This window comes from Carcharodon carcharias, chromosome 8, assembly GCF_017639515.1.
Source record: "Carcharodon carcharias isolate sCarCar2 chromosome 8, sCarCar2.pri, whole genome shotgun sequence".
NCBI classification, from domain to species: Eukaryota; Metazoa; Chordata; class Chondrichthyes; order Lamniformes; family Lamnidae; genus Carcharodon; species Carcharodon carcharias.
Window position 1 is genome coordinate 123,299,619 of NC_054474.1, and position 23,406 is coordinate 123,323,024.

General features: G+C 51.8%; 1 protein-coding gene across 1 annotated transcript in view; it reads left to right on the forward strand.

Moving 5' to 3' along the window:
• The first annotated feature begins 1,510 nt into the window (after positions 1 to 1,510).
• Positions 1,511 to 23,406, forward strand: part of LOC121281272 (discoidin domain-containing receptor 2-like) — a 128,818-nt gene continuing 106,922 nt past the window's right edge. Inside the window, exon 1 of the mRNA XM_041194128.1 lies at positions 1,511 to 1,554. The gene's annotated coding sequence lies outside the window, so the exon portion shown is untranslated. The remainder of the gene's footprint in view (positions 1,555 to 23,406) is intronic.

The window sequence follows — 23,406 nt, forward strand, 5'->3', positions numbered from 1 at the left end:
GGCGAAGGGAGGCGAGGGGGGAAGTGGGGGGGGAGGCGAAGGGGGACGGGGGGGCGGCGAGGGGGGACGCGGGGGGGAGGCGAGGGGGGACGCGGGGGGGGAGGCGAGGGGGGACGCGGGGGGGAGGCGAGGGGGGACGCGGGGGGGAGGCGAAGGGGGACGGGGGGGAGGCGAGGGGGGACGCGGGGGGGAGGCGAGGGGGGACGCGGGGGGGAGGCGAGGGGGGACGCGGGGGGGAGGCGAGGGGGGACGCGGGGGGGGGAGGCGAGGGGGGACGCGGGGGGGAGGCGAGGGGGGACGCGGGGGGGAGGCGAAGGGGGACGGGGGGGAGGCGAGGGGGGACGCGGGGGGGAGGCGAGGGGGGACGCGGGGGGGAGGCGAAGGGGGACGGGGGGGAGGCGAGGGGGGACGCGGGGGGAGGCGAGGGGGGACGTGGGGGGCGAGGCGAGGGGGGAAGTGGGGGGGGAGGCGAAGGGGGACGGGGGGAGGCGAGGGGGGACGCGGGGGGGAGGCGAGGGGGGACGCGGGGGGGAGGCGAGGGGGGACGCGGGGGGGAGGCGAGGGGGGACGCGGGGGGGAGGCGAGGGGGACGCGGGGGGGAGGCGAGGGGGGACGCGGGGGGGAGGTGCGGGGGGGAGGCGAGGGGGGACGCGGGGGGGAGGCGAAGGGGGACGGGGGGGAGGCGAAGGGGGACGGGGGGGAGGCGAGGGGGGACGCGGGGGGAGGCGAGGGGGGAAGTGGGGGGGGAGGCGAGGGGGGACGTGGGGGGCGAGGCGAGGGGGGACGTGGGGGGCGAGGCGAGGGGGGAAGTGGGGGGGGAGGCGAAGGGGGACGGGGGGGAGGCGAGGGGGGACGCGGGGGGGAGGCGAGGGGGGACGCGGGGGGGAGGCGAGGGGGACGCGGGGGGGAGGCGAGGGGGGACGCGGGGGGGAGGTGCGGGGGGGAGGCGAGGGGGGACGCGGGGGGGAGGCGAAGGGGGACGGGGGGGAGGCGAAGGGGGACGGGGGGGAGGCGAGGGGGGAAGTGGGGGGGGAGGCGAGGGGGGACGTGGGGGGCGAGGCGAGGGGGGACGTGGGGGGCGAGGCGAGAGGGGAAGTGGGGGGGGAGGCGAGGGGGGACGCGGGGGGGAGGCGAGGGGGGACGCGGGGGGGAGGCGAGGGGGGACGTGGGGGGCGAGGCGAGAGGGGAAGTGGGGGGGGAGGCGAGGGGGGACGCGGGGGATGGGAGGGGGGACGAGGGGGATGGAGGGGGATGGGAGGGGGGACGAGGGGGATGGAGGGGGATGGGAGGGGGGACGAGGGGGATGGAGGGGGATGGAGTGGGGGGGACAAGGAGGATGGGAGGGGGGGATGGGGGGACGGGGAGAGGAGGGGACGAGGGGGATGAGGATGAGGGTCTGTCGGACGGGACGGGCCGGGCCGGGATTTGCTGCGGGCAGGGCCCGGCCTGGCGGGGGGCGGGGGGTGGGGGGGGAATGTGTCTGTCACGGGGAGGCCGGGCTTCGTCGCTCAGTGTTTCCGGAGCGGGAGAGGAGGCGGCGGGACGGACTCTCAGGTAAAGTGGCGTCGGGGCTGGCGGGAGGTCGGGGCGGCCCAGAGACTCGCCCCCCGGGCCGGGGGTGGGGGGAAAGTGCCGGAGACCCCGCGGGGAGTGGAAGCGGTGAGTGACCGAGAGACAGGGGCCGGGCCGGAGTCCGGGACTCGGACACACTCCGACCATCGCGATCCAGGCGGCCGGGCACAGCAGCGCCCGAGTCAACAACCGGACTGACCCCTACCCGAGAGCCCAGGGTCAGCTCAGAGATTCAGCCCAGGGTCAGCGCCAGAGATTCAGCCCAGGGTCAGCGCCAGAGATTCAGCCCAGGGTCAGCGCCAGAGATTCAGCCCAGGGTCAGCGCCAGAGATTCAGCCCAGGGTCAGCTCCAGAGATTCAGCCCAGGGTCAGCGCCAGAGATTCAGCCCAGGGTCAGCGCCAGAGATTCAGCCCAGGGTCAGCTCAGAGATTCAGCCCAGGGTCAGCTCAGAGATTCAGCCCAGGGTCAGCGCCAGAGATTCAGCCCAGGGTCAGCGCCAGAGATTCAGCCCAGGGTCAGCGCCAGAGATTCAGCCCAGGGTCAGCTCCAGAGATTCAGCCCAGGGTCAGCGCCAGAGATTCAGCCCAGGGTCAGCGCCAGAGATTCAGCCCAGGGTCAGCGCCAGAGATTCAGCCCAGGGTCAGCTCCAGAGATTCAGCCCAGGGTCAGCGCCAGAGATTCAGCCCAGGGTCAGCGCCAGAGATTCAGCCCAGGGTCAGCGCCAGAGATTCAGCCCAGGGTCAGCGCCAGAGATTCAGCCCAGGGTCAGCTCCAGAGATTCAGCCCAGGGTCAGCGCCAGAGATTCAGCCCAGGGTCAGCTCCAGAGATTCAGCCCAGGGTCAGCGCCAGAGATTCAGCCCAGGGTCAGCGCCAGAGATTCAGCCCAGGGTCAGCGCCAGAGATTCAGCCCAGGGTCAGCGCCAGAGATTCAGCCCAGGGTCAGCGCCAGAGATTCAGCCCAGGGTCAGCTCCAGAGATTCAGCCCAGGGTCAGCGCCAGAGATTCAGCCCAGGGTCAGCGCCAGAGATTCAGCCCAGGGTCAGCGCCAGAGATTCAGCCCAGGGTCAGCGCCAGAGATTCAGCCCAGGGTCAGCGCCAGAGATTCAGCCCAGGGTCAGCGCCAGAGATTCAGCCCAGGGTCAGCGCCAGAGATTCAGCCCAGGGTCAGCGCCAGAGATTCAGCCCAGGGTCAGCGCCAGAGATTCAGCCCAGGGTCAGCGCCAGAGATTCAGCCCAGGGTCAGCGCCAGAGATTCAGCCCAGGGTCAGCGCCAGAGATTCAGCCCAGGGTCAGCGCCAGAGATTCAGCCCAGGGTCAGCGCCAGAGATTCAGCCCAGGGGCAGCTCCAGAGATTCAGCCCAGGGGCAGCTCCAGAGATTCAGCCCAGGGGCAGCTCCAGAGATTCAGCCCAGGGGCAGCTCCAGAGATTCAGCCCAGGGGCAGCTCCAGAGATTCAGCCCAGGGGCAGCTCCAGAGATTCAGCCCAGGGGCAGCTCCAGAGATTCAGCCCAGGGGCAGCTCCAGAGATTCAGCCCAGGGGCAGCTCCAAAGATTCAGCCCAGGGTCAGCGCCAGCGATTCAGCCCAGGGTCAGCGCCAGCGATTCAGCCCAGGGTCAGCGCCAGCGATTCAGCCCAGGGTCAGCTCTAGAGATTCAGCCCAGGGTCAGCGCCAGAGATTCAGTCCAGGGCCATTGCCTCTGGTTTAGACCAGGGTCAGTCCCGAAGATTCAGTCCACATCGGTGTTGGAGATAAGCCCAGGGTCAGTCCCGGAGCTTCAGCCCACATCAGTGCTGGATATTCAGCCCAGCGTCAGTGTCGGAGATTCAGGCCATGGCCAGTGCTGGAAATTCAGCCCATGGTCAATGCCTGATATTCAGCCAAGGGTCAGTGTTAGAGAATAAGCCCAGCATCAGTGCCCATGATTCAGTCCAGGGTCAGTGCCAGAACTTTACCCCAGGGTCATTGCTGGAAATTCAGCCCAAGGTCAGTGCCCGAGATTTGGGTCAGGGTCACTGCCGGTGATACAGCCCAAGGCCGGTGACCGAGGTTCAGCCCAGGGTCAGTGCCTCTGGTTTAGAGCAGGGTCAGTCCTGAGGATTCAGTCCACATCGATGTTGGGGATACGGCCCAGGATCACTATCGGAGCTTCAGCCCACATCACTATCGGAGCTTCAGCCCACATCAGTGTTGGAGATTCAGCCCAGTGTCAGTGCTGGAAGTCCAGCCAAGGGTCAGTGCCAGAGATTCTGCCCAGGCTCATTGCTAGATCTTCTGCCAAGTTCCAGAGCTCCAGATTCAACCCACAGTTAGTGCCAGAGCTTCACCATAGAGTTATTGCCGGAGATTCAGCCTAAAGTCTGTGTCAGTGATTCAACCCCGGGGCAGTGTCAGAGATTCAGTCCAGGGTCAACGCCGGAAGTTCAGCCCAGGGTCAGTTCCCGTGATTCAGCCTAGGGTCAGTTCCCGTGATTCAGCCCAGGGTCAGTGCTGGAGATTCTGCCAAGAGTGAGTGCCCGTTGTTTTGTCCAGTGTCAGTGCCAGACAGTCAGAGCAAGGTCAGTACTGGATATTTCGCCGAGGCTCAGTACCAGAGATTCAGCTCACGGTCTGTGCCGGACATTCAACCCAGTTCCAGAGCTCCAGATTCAATCCAAGTTAATGCTAGAGCTTCACCACAGATTCAGTGCCAGAGATTCAGCCTAAAGTCCATGTCAGTCATGCAGCCCAAGGGTCATTGCCGGAGATTCAGCCCAGGGTCAGTGTCTGTGATTTGCCGCAGGTTATGGGCCGGCTATTCAGCCCAGGTTAATGGTCTGCAATTCAGCCCAGGGTCGGCCCCCGAGGTTCAAACCAGTCGGAGGTTCAGACCAGGGTGTATGCTCGAGGGTCAGCCCAGGGTCAGTGCCCGAGATTTCGCCTGAGGTCAGATTCAGAATTGCAGCCCAAGGCCACTGCTGTGGCTCAGGCCAGATTCAGAACCGAACATCGAGGCCACGGTCAGTGCCTGTGCTTCTGGAGATTCTGCCCAAGGTCAATGCTTCACCTTCAGCCCTGGGTCAGTGCTTGACCATCAGCCCAGGGACTGTGCCAGGGATTCAGCCCAGGGTCAGTTTTGGACATTCAGCCCTGGGTCAGCATTCGAGATTCAGCCCAGGGTCAGTGCGTGAGATTTAGCCAAGGGCCAGGGCTGGAGATTCAGCCTGGGGTCAATGCTGAAGTTTCAGCTCAGGGTCGGGGCTTGAGCTTTAGCCCAGGGTCAGTGCAGAAATTGAACCCAGGGTCAGTGCTTTAAATTCAACCCAGGGTCAGTGCTGCACGTTGAGCCCAGAGCCAGTCCCGGTAATTCAGCCCAGGGTTAGTGCTGGATATTCACCTAGTGTCAGTACCAGAGGTTCAGCCCAGGGTCCACCCTTGAGGTTTATCCCAGGGCCCAATTGTTAACCCAATGTCAATGCTGAAAGTTCCTCCCAGGGTTAGTGCCGGAGATTCAGCCCAGGGTCAGTGCCAGAGATTCAGCCCAAGGTCAGTGCCGGAGATTCATCCAGGGGTCAGTGGCGAGGATTCAGCCCAGTTCCAGAACTCCCAGATTCAATCCACAGTTAGTGCCACAGCTTCACCGCAGTCAGTGTCCAGGGTCAGTGTATGATTTACCGCAGGTTATGAGCCGGCTATTCAGCCCAGGTTAATGGCCTGCGATTCAGCCCAGGGTCGGTCCCTGAGGTTCAAACCAGTGTCAGTGTTGGAAATTCAGGCCAGGGGTATGCTTGAGGGTTAGCCCAGGGTTAGTGCCCAAGATTCAGCCTGAAGTCAGTGTTGGAATTGCAGCCCAAGGTCACTGCTGCGTTTCAGGCCAGGTTCAGAACCAAACATCGAGGCCACGGTCAGTGCCTGTGATTCTGGAGATTCTGCCCAAGGTCAATGTCTCACATTCAGCTCTAGGTCAGTGCTTGACCATCAGCCCAGGGACTGTGCCAGGGATTCAGCCCAGGGTCAGTGACGGTGAATAAGCCAAGGGTCAGTGCCGGAGATTCAGCCCAGGTTCGGTGTCAGAGATTCAGGTCAGGCTCACTGCTGAAGATACATCCCAAAGTCGGTGCCTGGGGTTCACTCCAGGTTCAGTGCTGAGATTGAGCCCAGGCTCAGTGCCGGAGAATCAGCCCAAAGCCATTTCGGTACTTCAGCCAGGGTTAGTGCTAGATATTCACCCAGAGTCAGCGTTGGAGGTTCACATCATGGTCAATCTCGCACATTCAGCCCAGGGTCCACCCTCGAGGTTTATCTCAGGGTCTGTCTTCAAGGGTTCACCCAGTGTCAATGATGGAAGATCCGCCCAAGAACATTGCCTGAGCTTCAACCCGGGGTCAGTGCCAGAGATTCAGCCCAGAGTCAATGCCAGGGAGTCAGCCAAGGGTCAGTGCCAGTGATTCAGCTCAGGCCCATTGCCTCTTGTTTAGACCAGGGTCAGTTCCGAAGATTAAGTCTACATCAGTGTTGGAGATACAGCCCAGGGCTAGTGTCGGCGATTCAGCCCAGAGTCGTTGTCCGAGATTCAGCCTGGGATCAGTGCTGATTGTTCAGCCCAGGATCAGTGCCAGGATTCAGCCCAGGGTCAGTGGCGGAGAATAAGCCAAGGGTTAGTGCCCGAGATTCCGGCCAGGGTCAGTGCCGGAGATTCAGGTCAGGTTCACTGCCGGAGTTACAGCCCAAGGTTGGTGCCAGAGCTTCAGCCCACATCAGTGTCGAAGATTCAACCCAATGCCAGGGTTGGAAATTCAGCTCCCAGCTAATGCCAGTCTCAAATGGCTGGTGCCATGCTAAGTAGTTACATGGCTGCATCATCTTTCCACTGGCAAACATCCTCCCTGCCCTCCTGATTGACAACACAAAGGTGTTTTCCACAGAATTATAAAGCTGCTTATTCCACATCGTCAGTGGGTCAAGTGTCCGAGATTCAGCCCAGAGCCAATGCCCGAGATTCAGCCCAGGGTCAGTGCCCAAGATTCAGCCCAGAGCCAATGCCCGAGATTCAGCCCATGGCCAGCACCCGTGTTTTAGACCAGGATCAGCGCTGGAGACTCAGCCCAGGGTCAGTGCCAGAGATTAAGCCCAGGTTCAGTGCCAGACATTCAACTCAGGGCCAGTGCCAGTGATGCAGCCCAGGGCCAGTGTCAGAGATTCCGCCCAGGTTCATGCTTCATTTGTGATTATTCAGCTTCAGGGGATAAGGAGGAATTTTACATTAGATTGATTTTTGGCATTTTACCCACAAGTGTGATTCAGTCATGGGACCTGTCGTGTTGTTGCATGAAGTTGCTGGTCCAACCGAAGGACCAAGATCCTGGAGGGCACCAAGCTTGAAGAGTGAGAGAAGATGTAGTAAATTGGATTTGACAACATCGAGCTTCGATTTTGTGATGGTATGACCCTGGGGAAATGTGAGATTGTACCAATGACAGCTGAACAAAAGGCGATTGTTGGAGGGCCAGGAATACTTGTGATGTGGAATGAGCAGCTTTATGATTCTGTGGAAAACACCTTTGTGTTGTCAATCAGGAGGTCAGGGAGGGTGTTTGCCAGTGGAAATATGATGCAGCCATGTAACTTAGCAAGGCACCAGCCATTTATGACGTTAATTAAATTCAGGGAGCGACGATGAAGCTATGGGTCTGTTGCACAATGGTGGAGTCTTGGGTACAGTGTGCTGTAACTAAGCTGTGGGTACAGGGCACAGTAATTGGACTGTGGCTACACAGTACAGTAATCAGACAGTGTGGGGCACAGGATGCAGCAATTGGTCTGCGTGGGATATAGGGTGTGGTAATCGGACTGTGTGGGGTAAAGGGTGCAGTAATCGAACTGTCGTGTTCAGGGTGTGGTAATCGGACTGTGTAGGGTAAAAGGTGCAGTAATGGAACTCTGTGGGTACAATGTGTAGTAATCGGACTTTGTTGGGTACAGAGTGTAGTAATCGGACTATATGGGGTACAGGGTTCAGTAATTGGACTGTGTCGGGTACAAAGTGTAGTAATCTGGTTGTGTGGGTAATCGGACTATGTTGCGACTAGGGTGCAGTAATCGGATTGTGTTGGGGTCAATGTGCAGTAATTGGACTGTGTTGGGTACAGGGTGCATTAACGGACTGCGTTGGGTACATGATGTAGTAATCGGATTGCAAGGGGTGCAGCGTTCAGTAATTGAAATGTGTTGGGTCAAAATCCTGGAACTCCCTCCCTAACAGCACTGTGGGTGTACCTACACCGCATGGACTGCAGTGGCTCAAGAAGGCAGCTCACCACCACCACCTCAACGGCAACTAGGGATGGGCATTAAATGCTGGCCCAGAAGCGAAGCCCACATCCCATGAATGAATAAGAAAAAGGGTGTAGTAATAGAACTGTGTGAAGTACAGGGTATAGTAACCGGACTGTTGGTGCAGGATGTACTAAACGAACTTTGTGGGGTACAGAGTAGTAATCAGGTTGTGTGGCCTCTGTTGGGTACAGGATTTAGTAATTGGACTGTGTTGAGTACAGGGTGTAGTAATCGGGCTGTGTTGGGGCCAGAGTGCAGTAATCGGACTGTGTTGGGGGCAGGGTGCAGTAATCGGACAGAGTTGGGGGCAGGGTGCAGTAATCGGACAGAATTGGGGGCAGGGTGCAGTAATCGGACAGAATTGGGGGCAGGGTGCAGTAATCGGACAGAGTTGGGGGCAGGGTGCAGTAATCGGACAGAGTTGGGGGCAGGGTGCAGTAATCGGACAGAGTTGGGGGCAGGGTGCAGTAATCGGACAGAGTTGGGGGCAGGGTGCAGTAATCGGACAGAGTTGGGGGCAGGGTGCAGTAATCGGACAGAGTTGGGGGCAGGGTGCAGTAATCGGACAGAGTTGGGGGCAGGGTGCAGTAATCGGACAGAGTTGGGGGCAGGGTGCAGTAATCGGACAGAGTTGGGGGCAGGGTGCAGTAATCGGACAGAGTTGGGGGCAGGGTGCAGTAATCGGACAGAGTTGGGGGCAGGGTGCAGTAATCGGACAGAGTTGGGGGCAGGGTGCAGTAATCGGACAGAGTTGGGGGCAGGGTGCAGTAATCGGACAGAGTTGGGGGCAGGGTGCAGTAATCGGACAGAGTTGGGGGCAGGGTGCAGTAATCGGACAGAGTTGGGGGCAGGGTGCAGTAATCGGACAGAGTTGGGGGCAGGGTGCAGTAATCGGACAGAGTTGGGGGCAGGGTGCAGTAATCGGACAGTGTTGGGGCCAGGGTGCAGTAATCGGACTGTGTTGGGGCCAGGGTGAAGTAATTGGACTGTGCTGGGTATAGGGTGTAGTAATCGGACTTCGTTGGGTACAGGGTGTAGTAATCAGAATGTATTTTGCACAGGGTGTAATAATTGCACAGTATTGGGTATAGGGTGTAGTAATCGGATTGTGTGGTTACAGGATGCTGTAATTGAATTGGGCTGGGTACATGGTGCAGCAATCGGACTTTGTTGGGTACAGGGTGCATTAACGGACTGCAAGATGTAGTAATTGGATTGTGTGCGTACATGGTGCTGTAATTGGACTGTGTTGGGTGCAGGGTGTAATAATTGGCTTGTGTGGGTACAGAGTAGAGTAATTGGACTTTGTTGGGTACAGTAATCTGACAGTGTGAGGTGCAGAGAGTATTAATTGGATTGTGTTGGGTACAGGGTGTATTAATTGGATTTTGTTGAGTATAGGGTATAGTAATCAGATTATGTGGGGTACAGCGTATAGTAATCCGATTATGTGCATATAGGATGCTATATTTGGACTGTGTTGGGTACAAGGTGTAGTAATTGGACTGTGTTGGATTCAGGGTGTAGTAATTGGACTGTGTTGGGTACAGGGTGTAGTAATTGGACTGTGTTCGGTACAGGGTGTAATAATCGGACTGTTGGGTGCAGGGTGTAATAATTGGATAGTGTGCTGTACAGGGTATAGTAATCGGATTGTGTGGGGTACAGTGTGTAGTATTTGGTTTGTGCGCGTGCAGGGTGCAATAATCGGACGGTGTTGGGTACAGGATGTCGTAATCAGAGTGTGTGGGGTACAGGGTGTAATGACTGGACTGCTTTGGGTACAGGGTGCAGTAATCGGACTGTGTTGTGTACAGGGTGTAGTTATTCCATTGTGTGGGTTTCTGGGTGTAGTAATCGTACTGTGTTGGGTACAGGGTGTAATGACTGGACTGTGTTGTGTACAGGGTGTAGTAATCATACTATGTTAGGCACAAGTGTAGTAATCAGACTGCTTTGGGTACAGGGTGCAGTAATCGGACTGTGTTGTGTACAGGGTGTAGTAATTGCATTGTGTGGGTTTCTGGGTGTAGTAATTGTACTGTTTTGGGTACAGGGTAAAGTAATTGGTCTGTTGGGTACAGGGTGTAGTAATCAGACTGCGCTGGGTACAGGGTGTTGTTATTGGACTGTGGGTACAAGGTGTAGTAATCGGACTGCATTTGGTACAGGTGTAGTAATCGGACTGTATTTGATACAGGGCGTCGTAATTTGACTATGTTGGATGCAGAGTGTAGTAATCGACAGCGTTGGCTTCATGGTGTAGTAATCAGACTGTGTTGGATAGTAGTAATCAGATTGTGTGGGTAGAGGGTGTAGTAATTGGACTGTGCTAGGTACATGATGTAGTAATTGGACTGTGTGGTGTACAGGGTATGATAATTAGACTGTGTGTGGTGCAATGTGTAGTAATCGGATTGTGTGGATAAAGGGTGCTGGAATCGGACTGGCTTGAATACGTGGTGCAGTAATGGGACTGTGTTGAGTACATGGTCTATTGATCGGACTGTGTTGGCTAAAGGTTGTAGTAATCGGATAGTGTGTGGTACAGGGTGCCGTAAACAGACTGTGTTGGGTACAGCGTGTACTAATTGGACTGTGTGGGTGCAGGGTGTAGTAATTGGATTGTGTTGGGTACAGGATGTAGTAATCCGGCTGTGTTGGCTACAGGGTGCATTAATCGGACTGTGGGATACAGGGTGCAGCAATTGTACTTTGTTAGGTACAGTGTATAGTAATTGGACAGTGTTAGGTACAGGGTTCTGAAATCAGACTATGTTGGGTTCAGGGTCTAGTTATCGGACTGCGTGGGTACAGGGTGTAGTAGTTGGATTCTGTTAGGTTCAGGGTATAGTAATCGGACTCTGTTGGGTACAGGGTGTAGTAATCGGTCTGTATTTGGTACATGGTAGTAATTGGATTGTGTTGGGTACTGGGTGGAGCAGTTGGACTGTGCTGGGTACAACCTGTAGTACTCGGACTATATTTGGTACAGGGTGTAGTAATTGGACTGTATTGGGTACAGGGTGTAATAATCAGACTGGGTTGGGTGCAGGGTGCTGTAATTGGAGTGGGTTTGCTTTCTGATTCAGTAATTGGACCGTGTTGGGTACATGATGTAGTAATTGGACTGTGTGGTGTACAGCGTGTAGTAATTGGTTTGTTGGGTACAGGGTGTAGTAATCATACTGCGCTGGGTACAGGATGTTGTTATTGTGGGAAGAAGGTGTAGTAATTGGACTGTATTTGGTACAAGTGTAGTAATCGGACCGTATTTGATACAGGGCATCGCAATTGGACTGTGTTGGACGCAGGGTGTAGTAATTGACAGTGTTGGCTTCATGGTCTAGTAATCTGACTGTGTTGGATAGTAGTAATCAGATTGTGTGGGTAGAGGGTGTAGTAATTGGACGGTGTTAGGTACAGGGTTCTGAAATCAGACTGTGTTGGGTTCAGGGTCTAGTTATCGGACTGTGTGGGTACAGGGTGTAGTAATTGGATTCTGTTAGGTTCAGAGTATAGTAATCGGACTCTGTTGGGTGTAGTAATCGGTCTGTATTTGGTACATGGTGTAGTAATTGGATTGTGTTGGGTACTGGGTGGAGCAGTTGGACTGTGTTGGGTACAGCCTGTAGTACTCGGACTATATTTGGTACAGGGTGTAGTAACTGGACTGTATTGGGTACAGAGTGTAATAATCAGATGGGGTTGGGTACAGGGTGCTGTAATTGGAGTGGGTTTGCTTTCTGATTCAGTAATTGGACTGTGTTGGGTGCATGGTGTAGTAATCGGACCATATTTGGTACAGGGTGTAGTAATTGGACTGTGTTGGGTACAGCGTGTTGCAATGGGCTGTGTTGAGCATTGAGTTCAGTAATCGAATTGTGTGCGTGCAGGACGTTATCAGACTGCATTGGGTACAGTGTGTAGTAATGGGACTGTGTTGGGTACACGATGTAATAATCAGAATGTGTGGGGTGCAATGTGTTGCAATTGGATTGTGTGGACACAGGTTGCTGTAAACGGACTGTGTTTGGTACTTGATGCAGAAATTGGACTGTGTTGGGTACAGTGTGCAGTAATTGGGCTGTGCTAGGTGGAGGGTGTAGTATTCGGACGGTGTTGACTGCAGGGTGCAGTAATCGTACGCCGTGAGATACAGAGAGTCTTAATCTAACAGTGTTGTGTACAGGGCTCTGTAATCAGACTGTGTAGTAATTGGACTGTGTTTGGTACAGGGTGTAGTAATTGGACTGTGTTTGGTAAGGGTGTAGTAATCAGATTGTGTGGGGTGCAGTGTGTAGTAATCGGATTGTGTGAGAGCTGTAATCAGGCTGGTTTGAGTACATGGTGCAGTAATGGGACTGTGTTGAGTACATGGTGTATTGATTGGACTGTGTTCGGTACAGGGTGTATAATTTGGCTGTGCTGGGTACAGGTTTAGTAATCGGACTGTGTTGGGTAAAGATTGTAGTAATCGGATTCCGTGCAGTACAGGGTGCCATAATTGGACTCCGTTGAGTACAGGGTGTGTTAATCGGATTGTGTTGGATACAGGGTGCAGCAATCGGGCAGCATGAGGTGCAGAGAGTATCAATCGGATTGTGGTGGGTACAGGGTGTAGTAACCGGACTATTTTGGGTACAGTGTGTAGTAATTGGACAGTGTTAGATACAGGGTCCTGATATCGGACTGTGTCGGGTTCAGGGTCTAGTTATCGGACTGTGTGGGTACAGGGTGTAGTAATCGGATTCTTTTAGGTTCAGGGTATAGTAATCAGATTCTGTTGTGTACAGGGTGTAGTAATCGGTCTGTATTTGGTACATGGTGTAGTAATCGGACTGTGGGTACAGGATGTAGTAATCGGATTGTGTTGGATACTGGGCGTAGTAGTTGGACTGTGTTGGGTACAGACTGTAGTACTTGGACTATATTTGGTACAGCATGTAGTAATTGGATTGTATTGGGTACAGGGTGTAATAATCGGACTGGTTTGGGTACAGAGTGCTGTAATTGGACTGGGTTTGCTATGTGGTTCAGTAATTGGACTGTGTTGGGTGCATGGTGTAGTAATCGGACTGTGCTGGGTAGAGAGTGCAGTAATTGTACTGTGCTGGGTAGAAAGTGTAGTAATTGGACTGTGCTGGGTGGAGAGTGTAGTAATTGGACTGTGCTGGATAGAGAGTGTAGTAATTGGACTGTGCTGGGTAGAGAGTGTGGTAATTGGACTGTGTCGGGTTCAGGGTCTAGTTATCGGACTGTGTGGCTACAGGGTGTAGTAATTGGATTCTGTTGTGTACAAGGTGTAGTAATCAGTCTGTATTTGGTCCATGGCATAGTAATCGGACTGTGTTGGGTACAGGGCGAAGTAATCGGTTTGTGCTGGGTACAAGGTATAGCCATCGGATTGTGTTGGCTTCAAGGTGTAGTAATCATACTGTGTTGGGTACAGCGTGTAGTAATCAGGTTGTGTGGGTAGAGGGTGTAGTAATTGGACTGTGCTGGGTACATGATGTAGTAATTGGACTGTGTTGTGTACAGGGTATAGTAATCGGATTATGTGGGGTACAGTATGTAGCAATTGGCTTGTGTTGGTACTGGGTGCAATAATCGGACTGTGGGTACAGGATGTCGTAATTAGAGTGTGTGAGGTACAGGGTGTAATGACTGGACTGCTTTGGGTACAGGGTGCAGTAATCGGACTGTGTTGTGTACAGGGTGTAGTTATTCCATTGTGTGGGTTTCTGGATGTAGTAATCGTACTGTGTTGGGTACAGGGTGTAGTAATCGGGTTGTGTTGACTACAGGGTGTGTTAATCGGATTGTGTTGGATACAGAGTGCAGCAATCGGGCAGCATGAAGTGCAGAGAGTATCAATTGGATTGTGGTGGGTACAGGGTGTAGTAACCGGATTCTTTTAGGTTCAGGGTGTAGTAATCAGATTCTGTTGTGTACAGGGTGTAGTAATCGGTCTGTATTTGGTACATGGTATAGTAATCGGACTGTGGGTACAGGATGTAGTAATCGGATTGTGTTGGGTACTGGGCGTAGTAGTTGGACTGTGTTGGGTACAGCCTGTAGTACTTGGACTATATTTGGTACAGCATGTAGTAATTGGACTGTATTGGGTACAGGGTGTAATAATTGGACTGGGTTGGGTACAGAGTGCTGTAATTGGACTGGGTTTGCTATGTGGTTCAGTAATTGGACAGTGTTGGGTGCATGGTGCAGTAATTGTACTGTGCTGGGTAGAGAGTGTAGTAATTGGACTGTGCTGGGTAGAGAGTGTAGTAATTGGACTGTGCTGGGTAGAGAGTGTAGTAATTGGACTGTGCTGGGTAGAGTGTGTAGTAATTGGACTGTGCTGGGTAGAGAGTGTAGTAATTGGACTGTGCTGGGTAGAGAGTGTAGTAATTGGACTGTGCTGGGTAGAGTGTGTAGTAATTGGACTGTGCTGGGTAGAGTGTGTAGTAATTGGACTGTGCTGGGTAGAGAGTGTAGTAATTGGACTGTGCTGGGTAGAGAGTGTAGTAATTGGACTGTGCTGGGTAGAGAGAGTAGTAATTTGACTGTGCTGGGTAGAGAGTGTAGTAATTGGACTGTGTTGGGTAGAGAGTGTAGTAATTGGACTGTGCTGGGTAGAGAGTGTAGTAATTGGACTGTGCTGGGTAGAGAGTGTAGTAATTGGACTGTGCTGGGTAGGGAGTAGTAATTGGACTGTGTTGGGTAGAGAGTGTATTAATTGGACTGTGCTGGGTAGAGAGTGTAGTAATTGGACTGTGCTGGGTAGAGAGTGTAGTAATTGGACTGTGCTGGGTAGAGAGTGTAGTAATTGGACTGTGCTGGGTAGAGAGTGTAGTAATTGGACTGTGCTGGGTAGAGAGTGTAGTAATTGGACTGTGCTGGGTAGAGAGTGTAGTAATTGGACTGTGCTGGGTAGAGAGTGTAGTAATTGGACTGTGTCGGGTTCAGGGTCTAGTTATCGGACTGTGTGGCTACAGGGTGTAGTAATTGGATTCTGTTGTGTACAAGGTGTAGTAATCAGTCTGTATTTGGTCCATGGCATAGTAATCGGACTGTGTTGGGTACAGAGCGAAGTAATCGGTTTGTGCTGGGTACAAGGTATAGCCATCGGATTGTGTTGGCTTCAAGGTGTAGTAATCATACTGTGTTGGGTACAGCGTGTAGTAATCAGGTTGTGTGGGTAGAGGGCATAGTAATTGGACTGTGCTGGGTACATGATGTAGTAATTGGACTGTGTTGTGCACAGGGTATAGTAATAAGATTATGTGGGGTACAGTATGTAGCAATTGGTTTGTGCGTGAGCAGGGTACAATAATCGGACTGTGTTGGATACAGTGTGTAGCAATTGGCTTGTGTTGGTACTGGGTGCGATAATCGGACTGTGTTGGGTACAGGATGTCGTAATCAGAGTGTGTGAGGTACAGGGTGTAATGACTGGACTGCTTTGGGTACAGGGTGCAGTAATCGGACTGTGTTGTGTACAGGGTGTAGTTATTCCATAGTGTGGGTTTCTGTACTATGTTGGGTACAGGGTGTAGTAATTGGTCTGTTGGGTACAGGGAGAAGTAATCAGACTGCGCAGGGTACAGGGTGTTGTTATCGGACTGTGTGGGTACAAGGTGTAGTAATCGGACTTTATTTGGTACAGCTGTAGTAATCGGACTGTATTTGATACAGGGCGTTGTAATTGGACTGTGTTGGATGCAGGGTGTAGTAATCGACAGTGTTGGCTTCATGGTGTAGTAATCAGACTGTGTTGGATAGTAGTAATCAGATTGTGTGGGTAGAGGGTGTGGTTATTTGACTGTGCTGGGTACATGATGTAGTAATTGGATGTGTGGTGTACAGGGTGTAGTAATTGGTCTGTTGGGTACAGGGTGTAGTAATCAGATTGCGTTGGGCACAGGATGTTGTTATCGGACTATGTGGGTACAAGGTGTAGTAATCGGACCGTATTTGATACAGGGCGTAGTAATTGGACTGTGTTGGGTGCAGGGTGTAGTAATCGACAATGTTGGCTTCATGGTGTAGTAATCAGACTGTGTTGGATAGTAGTAATCAGATTGTGTGGGTCGAGCGTGTAGTAATTGGACTGTGCTGGGTACGTGATGTAGTAATTGGACTGTGTTGGGTGCAGGGTGTAGTAATTAGATTGTGTTGGGTACAGGATGTAGTAATCGGGCTGTGTTGACTTCAGGGTGCGTTAATCGGACTGTGTGGGATACAGGGTGCAGCAATCGGGCGGCATGAGGTGCAGAGAGTTTTAATCGGATTGTGTTGGATACAGGGTGTAGTACTTAGACTGAGCTGGGTACAGAGTGTAGTAATTGGACTGCTTTGGTACAGGGTATAGTAATCAGATTGTGTTGCGCACAAGTTGTAATCATACTGAGTGGGGTACAGGGTCCAGCAATTGTACTTTGTTGGGTACAGTGTATATAATTGGACGGTGTTAGGTACAGGGTTCTGAAATCAGACTGTGTTGGCTTCAGGGTCAAGTTATCCGACTGTGTGGGTACAGGGTGTAGTAATTGGATTCTGTTAGGTTCAGAGTATAGTAATCGGACTCCATTGGGTACAAGATGTCGTAATTAGACTGTGTTCGGTGCAGGGTGTAATAATCAGGCTGTTGGGTACAGGGTGCAAAATCAGTTCTGTTGAAGGGTCATGAGGACTCGAAACGTCAACTCTTTTCTTCTCCGCCGATGCTGCCAGACCTGCTGAGTTTTGCCAGGTAATTCTGTTTTTGTTTTGCATTAATCAGATTGTGTTGGATACAGGGTGCAGCAAATGGGAGGCGTTGAGGTGCAGAGAGTATCAATCGGATTGTGTTGGGTACAGGGTGTAGTAATTTGACTGTGTTGGGTACAGGGTGTAGTAATCGGATTGTGTGGGGTGGAGGGTTTAGTAATTGGACTGTGTTCGTTACGGAGTGTTGTTATCAGACTGTGGCTACAATGTGTAGTAATCGGACCATATTTGATACAGGGCGTGGTAATTGGACTGTGTTGGGTACAGGGTGTAGCAGTTAACTATGTTGGCTTCATGGTGTAGTAATCAGACTGTTGGATATAGGATGTAGTAATCAGGATGTGTGGGTAGAGGGTGTAGTAATTGGACTGTGCTGGGTACATGATGTAGTAATTGGACTGTGTGGTGTACAGGGTATTGTAATCGGATTGTGTGGGGTATAGTGTGTAGTAATTGGATTGTGTGCGTACAGGTGATGTATTCAGACTGTGTTGGATATAGGGTGTAGCAATTAGCTTCTGTTGGTACAGGGTGCAATAATCGGAATGTGTTGGGTACAGGATGTCGTAATTGGGCTGTGTTGACTACAGGGTGCATTAATCGGACAGTGTTGGATTCAGGGTGCAGCAATCAGGTGGCGTGAGGTGCAGCGGGTATTGAATGGATTGTGTTGGATACAGGGTGTAGTGATTCAACTGTGCTGAGTACAGAGTATAGTAATTGGACTGTGCTGGGTACAGAGTGTAGTAATTGGACTGTGCTGGGTACAGAGTGTAGTAATTGGACTGTGCTGGGTAGAAAGTGTAGTAATTGGACTGTGCTGGGTAGAGAGTGTAGTAATTAGACTGTGCTGGATAGAGAGTGTAGTAATTGGACTGTGCTGGGTAGAGAGTGTAGTAATTGGACTGTGCTGGGTAGAGAGAGTAGTAATTGGACTGTGCTGGGTAGAGAGTGTAGTAATTGGACTGTGCTGGGTAGAGAGAGTAGTAATTTGACTGTGCTGGGTAGAGAGTGTAGTAATTGGACTGTGCTGGGTAGAGAGTGTAGTTATTGGACTGTGCTGGGTAGAGAGTGTATTAATTGGACTGTGCTGGGTAGAGAGTGTAGTAAAAAACAAAAAAACTGCGGATGCTGGAAATCCAAAACAAAAACAGAATTACCTGGAAAAACTCAGCAGGTCTGGCAGCATCGGCGGAGAAGAAAAGAGTTGACGTTTCGAGTCCTCATGACCCTTCGACAGAACTTGCGTTCGAGTCCAAGAAAGAGTTGAAATATAAGCTGGTTTAAGGTGTGTGTGTGGGGGGCGGAGAGATAGAGAGACAGAGAGGTCGAGGGGGGGTTGTGGTTGTAGGGACAAACAAGCAATGATAGAAGCAGATCATCAAAAGATGTCAACGACAATAGTACAATAGAACACATAGGTGTTAAAGTTAAAGTTGGTGATATTATCTAAACGAATGTGCTAATTAAGAATGGATGGTAGGGCACACAAGGTATAGCTCTAGTGGGGGTTTTTTTTATATAATGGAAATAGGTGGGAAAAGGAAAATCTTTATAATTTATTGAAAAAAAAAGGGGGAAGGGGGAAACAGAAAGGGGGTGGGGATGGGAGAGGGAGCTTACGACCTAAAGTTGTTGAATTCAATATTCAGTCCGGAAGGCTGTAAAGTCCCTAGTCGGAAGATGAGGTGTTGTTCCTCCAGTTTGCGTTGGGCTTCACTGGAACAATGCAGCAAGCCAAGGACAGACATGTGGGCAAGAGAGCAGGGTGGAGTGTTGAAATGGCAAGCGACAGGGAGGTTTGGGTCATTCTTGCGGACAGACCGCAGGTGTTCTGCAAAGCGGTCGCCCAGTTTACGTTTGGTCTCTCCAACGTAGAGGAGACCACAATTGGGAGCAACGAATGCAGTAGACTAAGTTGGGGGAAATGCAAGTGAAATGCTGCTTCACTTGAAAGGAGTGTTTGGGTCCTTGGACGGTGAGGAGAGAGGAAGTGAAGGGGCAGGTGTTGCATCTTTTGCGTGGGCATGGGGTTGTGCCATAGGAGGGGGTTGAGGAGTAGGGGGTGATGGAGGAGTGGACCAGGGTGTCCCGGAGGGAGCGATCCCTACGGAATGCCGATAAGGGGGGTGAAGGGAAGATGTGTTTGGTGGTGGCATCATGCTGGAGTTGGCGGAAATGGCGGAGGATGATCCTTTGAATGCAGAGGCTGGTGGGGTGATAAGTGAGGACAAGGGGGACCCTATCATGTTTCTGGGAGGGAGGAGAAGGCGTGAGGGCGGATGCGCGGGAGATGGGCCGGACACGGTTGAGGGCCCTGTCAACGACCGTGGGTGGAAAACCTCGGTTAAGGAAGAAGGAGGACATGTCAGAGGAACTGTTTTTGAATGTAGCATCATCGGAACAGATGCGACGGAGGCGAAGGAACTGAGAGAATGGGATGGAGTCCTTCCAGGAAGCGGGGTGTGAGGAGCTGTAGTCGAGATAGCTGTGGGAGTCGGTGGGTTTGTAATGGATATTGGTGGACAGTCTATCACCAGAGATTGAGACAGAGAGGTCAAGGAATGGAAGGGAAGTGTCAGAGATGGACCACGTGAAAATGATGGAGGGGTGGAGATTGGAAGCAAAATTAATAAATTTTTCCAAGTCCTGATGAGAGCATGAAGCGGCACTGAAGTAATCATCGATGTACCGGAGAAAGAGTTGTGGAAGGGGGCCGGAGTAGGACTGGAACAAGGAATGTTCCACATACCCCATAAAGAGACAGGCATAGCTGGGGCCCATGCGGGTACCCATAGCCACACCTTTTATTTGGAGGAAGTGAGAGGAATTGAAGGAGAAATTGTTCAGCGTGAGAACAAGTTTAGCCAGACGGAGGAGAGTAGTGGTGGATGGGGATTGTTCGGGCCTCTGTTCGAGGAAGAAGCTAAGGGCCCTCAGACCATCCTGGTGGGGGATGGAGGTGTAGAGGGATTGGACGTCCATGGTGAAGAGGAAGCGGTAGGGGCCAGGGAACTGGAAATTGTTGATGTGATGTAAGGTGTCAGAGGAATCACGGATGTAGGTGGGAAGGGACTGGACAAGGGGAGAGAGAAGGGAGTCAAGATAACGAGAAATGAGTTCTGTGGGGCAGGAGCAAGCTGAGACGATCGGTCTACCGGGGCAGTTCTGTTTGTGGATTTTGGGTAGGAGATAGAAGCGGACCGTCCGAGGTTGGGCGACTATCAGGTTGGAAGCTGTGGGAGGGAGATCCCCAGAGGAGATGAGGTCAGTGACAGTCCTGGAAACAATGGCTTGATGTTCAGTGGTGGGGTCATGGTCCAGGGAGAGGTAGGAGGAAGTGTCTGCGAGTTGACGCTCAGCCTCCGCGAGGTAGAGGTCAGTGCGCCAGACAACAACAGCACCACCCTTGTCAGCGGGTTTAATGACAATGTCAGGGTTGGACCTGAGAGAATGGAGTGCAGTAAGTTCAGAGAGAGACAGGTTAGAATGGGTGAGAGGAGCAGAGAAATTGAGACGACTAATGTCGCGCCGACAGTTCTCAATGAAAAGATCGAGAGAAGGTAAGAATCCAGAGGGAGGGGTCCAGGTGGAGGGAGAATATTGGAGATGGGTAAAAGGATCTGTTGAACTGGGAGAGGACTCCTGCCCAAAGAAGTGAGCCCGGAGACGAAGACGGCGGAAGAAGAGTTCAGTATCATGCCGAGCCCGAAATTCATTGAGGTGAGGGCGTAAGGGTATGAAACTAAGTCCTTTGCTGAGCACTGAACGTTCAGCATCGGAGAGGGGAAGGTCAGGGGGTATATTGAATACACGGCTGGGGTTAGGATTGGAAGAAAGGGTGGGGACGGAGGAACAGGCCGGGGTGGAGGGTCCTAGATGGGTGTTGGTGTCGATGAGTTGTTGCAGCTTGCGTTCCTTAGCACTTGAGAGAAAGAGAAAAAGTTTCTTGTTGAGGCGTCGGATGAGCCGAAGGATAAAATGAAACTGGGGGCACGCGCAGCTTTGAAAAAGGGTTCGGCGGTGCTGCTGGAGGGAGAGGTCGAGTGTGTTCATATGGCGTAAACGCAAACTGGAGGAACAACACCTCATCTTCCGACTAGGGACTTTACAGCCTTCCGGACTGAATATTGAATTCAACAACTTTAGGTCATAAGCTTCGTCCCCCATCCCCATCCCCTTTCTGTTTCCCCCTTCCCCCTTTTTTTTCCAATAAATTATAAAGATTTTCCTTTTCCCACCTATTTCCATTATATAAAAAAAAACCCCCACTAGAGCTATACCTTGAGTGCCCTACCATCCATTCTTAATTAGCACATTCGTTTAGATAATATCACCAACTTTAACACCTATGTGTTCTATTGTACTATTGTCGTTGACATCTTTTGATGATCTGCTTCTATCACTGCTTGTTTGTCCCTACAACCACAACCCCCCCCCGACCTCTCTGTCTCTCTATCTCTCCGCCCCCCACACACACACCTTAAACCAGCTTATATTTCAACTCTTTCTTGGACTCGAACGCAAGTTCTGTCGAAGGGTCATGAGGACTCGAAACGTCAACTCTTTTCTTCTCCGCCGATGCTGCCAGACCTGCTGAGTTTTTCCAGGTAATTCTGTTTTTGTTTTAGAGAGTGTAGTAATTGGACTGTGCTGGGTAGAGAGTGTAGTAATTGGACTGTGCTGGGTATAGAGTGTAGTAATTGGACTGTGTCAGGTTCAGGGTCTAGTTATCGGACTGTGTGGCTACAGGGTGTAGTAATTGGATTCTGTTGTGTACAAGGTGTAGTAATCAGTCTGTATTTGGTCCATGGCATAGTAATCAGACTGTGTTGGGTACAGGACGAAGTAATCGGTCTGTGCTGGGTACAAGGTATAGCCATCGGATTGTGTTGGCTTCAAGGTGTAGTAATCATACTGTGTTGGGTACAGCATGTAGTAATCAGGTTGTGTGGGTAGAGGGCGTAGTAATTGGACTGTGCTGGGTACATGATGTAGTAATTGGACTGTGTTGCGTACAGGGTATAGTAATCGGATTATGTGGGGTACAGTAAGTAGCAATTGGTTTGTGCGTGAGCAGGGTGCAATAATTGGACTGTGTTGGATACAGTGTGTAGCAATTGGCTTGTGTTGGTTCTGGGTGCAATAATCGGACTGTGTTGTGTACAGGATGTCGTAATTAGAGTGTGTGAGGTACAGGATGTAATGACTGGACTGCTTTGGGTACAGGGTGCAGTAATCGGACTGTGTTGTGTACAGGGTGTAGTTATTCCATAGTGTGGGTTTCTGGGTGTAATAATCGTACTGTGTTGGGTACAGGGTGTAGTAATTGGTCTGTTGGGTACAGGGAGAAGTAATCAGACTGCGCAGGGTACAGGGTGCTGTTATCGGACTGTATGGGTACAAGGTGTAGTAATCGGATTGTATTTGGTACAGCTGTAGTAATCGGACTGTATTTGGTACAGCTGTAGTAATCGGACTGTATTTGGTACAGCTGTAGTAATTGGACTGTATTTGATACAGGGCGTTGTAATTGGACTGTGTTGGATGCATGGTGTAGTAATCGACAGTGTTGGCTTCATGGTGTAGTAATCAGACTGTGTTGGATAGGAGTAATCAGATTGTGTGGGTAGAGGGTGTGGTTATTTGACTGTGCTGGGTACATGATGTAGTAATTGGATGTGTGGTGTACAGGGTGTAGTAATTGGTCTGTTGGGTACAGGGTGTAGTAATCAGACTGCGTTGGGCACAGGATGTTGTTATCGGACTATGTGGGTACAAGGTGTAGTAATCGGACCGTATTTGATACCGGGCATAGTAATTGGACTGTGTTGGCTTCAGGGTGTAGTAATTAGATTGTGTTGGTTACAGGATGTAGTAATTGGGCTGTGTTGACTACAGGATGCGTTAATCGGACTGTGTGGGATACAGGGTGCAGCATCCGGGCGGCATTGAGGTGCAGAGAGTTTTAATCGGATTGTGTTGGATACAGGGTGTAGTACTTAGACTGAGCTGGGTACAGAGTGTAGTAATTGGACTGCATTTGTACAGGGTATAGTAATCGGATTGTGTTGCGCACAAGTTGTAATCGTACTGAGTGGGGTTCAGGGTCCAGCAATTGTACTTTGTTGGGTACAGTGTATAGTAATTGGACGGTGTTAGGTACAGGGTTCTGAAATCAGACTGTGTTGGCTTCAGGGTCAAGTTATCGGACTGTGTAGGTACAGGGTGTAGTAATTGGATTCTGTTAGGTTCAGAGTATAGTAATCGGACTCCGTTGGGTGCAAGGTGTCGTAATTAGACTGTGTTCGGTGCAGGGTGTAATAATCAGGCTGTTGGGTACAGGGTGTAATAATTGAATAGTGTGGGTATTGGGTGTAGTAATTGGACTGTGCTGGGTACAGGATGTAGTAATTGGGCTGTGTTGACTACAGGGTGCATTAATCAGATTGTGTTAGATACAGGGTGCAGCATCCGGGCGGCATTGAGGTGCAGAGAGTATCCATCGGATTGTGTGGGGTAGAGGGTTTAGTAATTGGACTGTGTTGGGTACAGGGTATAGTAATCGGATTGTGTTGCATACAGGTTGTAATCGTACTGAGTGGGGTACAAGGTACAGCAATTGTACTTTGTTGGTTACAGTGTGTAGTAATTGGATGGTGTTGGATATATGGTTCTGAAATCGGACTGTGTCGGGTTCAGGGTCTAGTTATCGGACTGTGTGGCTGCAGGGTGTAGTAATC